We start from the raw sequence: 6000 nt of genomic DNA on the forward strand, positions 1-6000 counted from the left end.
ATCAACAGGTTCAGATATTAAAGTGTCCTCAACAACCTTGTTAATTTTCACAGTAGTTTCAGGTACCATTGGTATTTCAACAACTTTCCTAGATCTCAATGTAATTGCATTGACATTGGGAGCATTTGGATTTAGTACAGACTGTGCAGGCAATTGGTTTAATCTTTGAGTCTGCAATTGATTAATTGAAGTGGCTAGCTGACCAATCTTTGGTGGAATATGTTCTTTGTTGAAATTGGAGATTCTAGACAACCATCTGTTTAACGAGGTCCTCTAATGAAGATGCATTATTTTGCTGTTGTGGAATGTTTTGTCGTTGATGTGTAATGTTTTTCTATTGCGAAATATTATGTTGAGGAATACTTTGCTGTTGCTTCCTACGTTGCTGTTGTACAGAAAATTCCCCCATCTCAGGTTAGGATGGTTTCTCCAACCAGGATTATACCTGTTAGATGACAGATCATAGTTGGCTTGAGGGTTATATATATTTGTTGCATATGCTTGAGGAGCATCGGCAATTGAATCTTCTTGCAATGTAGGACAATAATATGTAGGATGTTCTGGAGAAGTGCAAATACCACATACTAGTGTTTGGCTTTTACCTATTGCCAATTTTTTTACTAAAGACGTAAGCTCATCAAGTCTGCTTTCTAAATTCTTGTGGAAAGAAGCTTGAATTTCATTCATACCCCTTATCAACACTACTGAATTGCTTCTAGTTGTAAACTACTGAGAATTAATGGACATGTTCTCAATCAAAGCTTTTGCCGCTTCTGGGGTCTTATCGACAAGTGCTCCCCCACTAGCAGCATCCAAAATGCTTCTATCCATAGGTAGCATACCTTCATAAAATGATTGGATGAGCAATTGTTTAAAAATATGGTGATGAGGACAGTTTGACACTAATTTCTTAAATCTCTCCCAACACTCAGGTAATGATTCTCTGTCAATATGCCTAATGCCACATATTTCTTTTCTGATTGAAGCAACTCTTGAAGCAGGGAAGAATTTTTTTAGAAATAACTTCTTCTGATCATTCCACCTTGTAATAGAACCTGGTTGAAGGTAGTATAACTAGTCCTTGGCAGCATCTTGCAGTGAAAATGGGAAGGCGCTCAACTTAATGTGGTCTTCTATGACTCCTTGAGGCTTCAAGGTAGTACACACAACATGAAATTCCTTCAAGTGTTTATGAGGATCCTCACCTACAAGACTATTAAACTTTGGAAGCAAGTGTATTAAACCAGATTTAAGTTCAAATGGTACAGTAACTTCAGGATATGTGATACATAATGCATTCTAAGTGACATTAGGTGCATCAAGTTGTATTAAGGTTCTATTATTCACATCATCCATATTTTGTAGCAAGTTGTCACTTTCACTATATGACTCGTTAGTACTAGCAGCTCTATTAAGTCTACGACGTAAATGAAAGGTCCTATCTATTTCATGGTCAAGCGAATGTAGTTTACAGAACTAGACCTAGTCATGCATCATCATAACAATGCAATGCAAAATCACAATTCTGAAAATTCCAACAATGTCCATGTCACTAAAATTGAAGTGAAAAATGGAAAACCCTATCAAATAAAATCCAAAAAAATTAAAAATACCACCAAAAATTTCTAAAAATCAAATAAAGACAACACAAATTATTTTGGAATTTTTGGAGAATATGAAAAATTCAAAAAATTGAAAAACGGGTCTAAACAAAGGAATTTGGGATTTTGAGCGTCAATCACCTTAAGAAGTCTATTTGATGGGTGTCTTGTTCCTTGATTTGTTTCTGATTTTCTAGCAAAATTTCGGAGCAATCCGAAACAATCGCCTGAAAAATAGGTTTTTTTTACTAGCAATGTGCCTACGAGCTAGGAACAAGCCTATACGACCTGTAGAGCAACAAAACACAAAGAAACAATAGTTAGGATGGTTAGTAATACTCTAAAATTGGTTAATATTGTTATCAGAGACTCTTCGCCAACGTTGCTAATTTGATCTGTTGTCGCACACGGGTCAAATACAATTGATAAAATGTAGATAGAGGTAATAACTCAAGTCATTTCTCAAGGACTTCTGATATAATAATATTAACCAAATTGAAAGTTGAAATTAGAAAGGGGATTTTGAGATTTTTATTTGAACAAACAAACAAAATGATTAATCCGCTTATTCGAGTTTCAAACCTATCACAGATTATATCAATGAGTTTAATTTCTAATTTGTGATTTTATTCCTATTTGACTATAGAATTGATCAAACAAGCGTAATGAAACCTATATGAGTTCAATTTCTTTGACTGGATTAAGCATCAAAATCATCGATATATTACAAATAATGATCAAGTGTCAAAAAATTATAATTCAATTAAATTAGAAACCGAAACCAAATCATGTCAAATGAATTTAATAAATCCTATAGAAATTCAACTTAAGCAATCAGCATATCAATATAATCAAATAAAAAGAAATAGAATCATGAAACGAAATTGACAGTGTAACCTGAATCTCAAGGTGTTGATGAAACTCTAAACTCGTGGATTAATCTTATGAAATTAGGCTTCCATGGAATTAAAATAAAAAGTGTTTATATCTTTTCTGAATCTGAATCCAAAAATACCGTCTATCTAAGAAACGAAAGAAACTCCCAATATATAGTACCCAACTTTGGGGTTTTAAAACAAGTGGCCCGCTACTTAAAATTATTACAAAAGTTCAGATTATGATATCTTCAATTTAGGCCTAGTAAAGTTCAGCATTTGGCTTTTGTTCCAGCACAAAAGTTGTAGCTCTGATTTTTAGCTTTCCAACGCCTGCTCTCTTGCATTAATCTGATATCCTGAGCTCAAGTTATGGCCTACAGAGGGAGTAGGGGTCAAAATACAAATAATAAAATTATAATTCAATTTCAACCCAAAGGTTAGAAACAAGCTAAAAAATTATTCTAAGCTATAAAGAGCATTTAAAATACCAAAGTAAAAAGCTAGAAACATGTGCCCAAATGCTATGATCACTCCCGCACCCTATTTCCCACCAAAGTCATTAAAAAGGAAGCGTTAAGCTAGGAGAAGAGTTGTTACTGCACCAGCCCTAGCCTCACCACACCAATCACCTGAACATTCAGTAGAAATAGTGGTTGCACCTGCTCAAGAAAGTTCTCCACCAATCCGAGAATGTTCTCCAGAAGAGCTTATCAATCCTACAACTTTCTCCGTTTTTCCTCAACCATCAACTTTATCCTCCACAAACCACCTCTCTTACTCACAAATACTCAACTCTCCACCACATGACTTGTGTACATTACTTCCTAACCATCATATCATCACCATGTCTGCTCTCTTCATTTCCCCACAAATACCATGTTCCTCAATTTTTTGAATCAGTCAGTTTTTAATCTTTCCGTACACTCCTGGCCCATCCATAAACCAACAATCATCTTCTGATCCCTTACCCCTAGTGGTTACCTCTTTTGCCACTCTTCCATTTGCATGCACTTCCCCTATTCCTTCGACCACATATGTTGCTACCACTCCTCTTGCCTTCACTCATCCCCCTACTCCTCCTCCCAAGGCTGAACTATTAAACACTAAAATCATGGCTGCCCTTCAAACCATTATGGCACGCCAGCTCCAGCAGGATCAGGAAACCATTTTATTACGCACTTGGATGATAGAGCAACTTGCTCCCAAACGGGGGCTGAACCCTCCCCCCATTCATCCTTGTCACACTCCTCAGCCGATCCCAAACCCTGCAAAATCTTCATCTTCTGAAGGGTCTTCTCCATCGCTTGCTATATAGGATCTTATGTTCCTTCCTTTTTGTATGACAAAGGGGGAGAATTAAATTAGTTTTTATTCTGTTTGTAGAAGTTCTTTTTGTAGTTAGGAACTTCTGTATATGTTGCTGTAAATCTCACATTTTGTATCTTTGAAATGCCTTAGTGGAAAACTGATTATGTTGAAATTATGAGCATGTTTTTAATCTTCTTCCAAAATCACTTACCGCATCAATTGAGGGGGAGCTTTTAAGCTCTTCAAAATTAAAATTAGAATAAGTATTAAAATCTAAATTAACATGTTTGTAATCATCAAAATGGGGAGATTGTTAAGAGAAACTCTCAATTTAAGTTTACATAAAAAAACGAAGGTTAATTAAGAATGTTAATTATGGTTCTGAAGGTTATGTTAGTTTGACTTTTGCTTTTGAGTTGATTAATTCAAAGATAAGACTCAAGCAAAGCAAAGAAATCAATAATAAAAGATAAAAATTAAACAGATAAGAAAGAAGAACATTCTGGACAAAATCTATAAAAATGGAGAATGTTCCCTTAGACCATGACTGATCATAACATCTCCAAGGTCAACCAATCTCCACTAGTTAAAAGAAGTTTTAGCCTCTATATTTTACATCAATATCACCAGTACTTGGCAAGGAACAAACTAAGATAATTAGAAAAGAACCTACTCGAATCACAAAGTGAGAATATCACGAATCAACAAGACCAGACAAATCTGAATCTTCTCCAACTTAAACTGTCAAGAAAGTTAAACGATATTGCAATGTACAAGACATCCAAATTGAACAGGAAGAGATCTAGAATGATAAAGACTGAACATCCAGATTGATTATCAATCTCCGGAAATTTCCAAGACTAAGACTCTAGATTGATCATCAATCTCCAAAATTTTCATTAACAATCTGCAGAAGTTCATTATCATTCTCCAATTTGTTTTGACAAAATCAAAACTCCAAATCGAAGCAAAGACATCAACAAATATATCTGAAGTATAAAGAATCATTAAACACAAAAGAAATCAGATCGAGAACAAAAGAAATCAGTCCTGTCAACAGAGTTCAAAAGTAATCAAAGGCTGGAATATTTTGATTCATATAAATTGGTTTTGGTCAAATCTGATAGAGCACTACCAACAGACCTTTTGATTATTATTTAATTCTCTAAAATGCCTATAAAAGGAAGGCCAATGCTCAGGGAAATTGAAGAAGTTCAAGTACTAAGAAGTCTCATTAAATTATTCACATTCACATACTTAAAATTCTCATTTTCTCAAGAAAGAATCAGTTATGATTATATTTCAACACTATGTTATAATTGTACTGAATTCTTTGTAAAGAATCGACTCTCAAACAAGAGTTGAGACATCTCATATTCTTTTAAAACAATCTCATCATTATTGTAAAACTCGAACTATAAGAATTTAATATAGTTTGGGTAGATTATAAGAAATCCTATCAAGGTTGATAGGTGAACTGATTAAATCTCTTTATGGGTGGAAATGATTGAAGTTTGTAATAGATTAAGGTTGATATGAGCTATTTTATGTAAAACCAAGAAGGTTCTTTGTTTTGAACACTTAGTGGAAAATCTCATAGTTGTGAGGACTAGACGTAGACAAAGTTGGGTGAACTAGGATACATTTGTGTGTGGTATTTTTTTTCTCTTATCTCTTTATTTATCAAGTCAGATTAATCACTTAATTTAAAAACCTAAACTGAATTTTTGATTTTAATTTAACCAAGAACGTTTTCCGTTTTCTGGTAAAAACCAAGAACGTTCTCAGTTTTCAGTTTTCTTAAACCAAGATCATTCTTGAGGTGAATTTTTAAGTATTTTCATAAAAAATTTAAATAGGGATATTTACAATTCAGACCCCCTTCCTTGTAAATCGACATTGCTACTTCAATTGGCATCAGAGCTCGGTCTCTAAAAGATTGAACACCTAAAAAGTGCTAGAGTAAAGATCTAGAAGAAAAAATGTCGAAAGTAAAATACATTGTTGAAGGAGGATCTTTAAATAGACCACCATACTTTGATGGATCTGATTATTACTTCTGAAAGAATAAGATGTAGTTGTTTCTCAAATCTCAAGATACAGGAATGTTGTTTTTCAGATTCTGAGTTTGCATTTGCATATTCTCTAATTAGAGTGTCTGGATGAAGGAATTTGAATTCCCAACCAAGTTTGTTGTCTTGATTAATTTGATT

Source organism: Cicer arietinum, chromosome 5 (assembly GCF_000331145.2).
Source record: "Cicer arietinum cultivar CDC Frontier isolate Library 1 chromosome 5, Cicar.CDCFrontier_v2.0, whole genome shotgun sequence".
Classification (NCBI taxonomy): Eukaryota; Viridiplantae; Streptophyta; class Magnoliopsida; order Fabales; family Fabaceae; genus Cicer; species Cicer arietinum.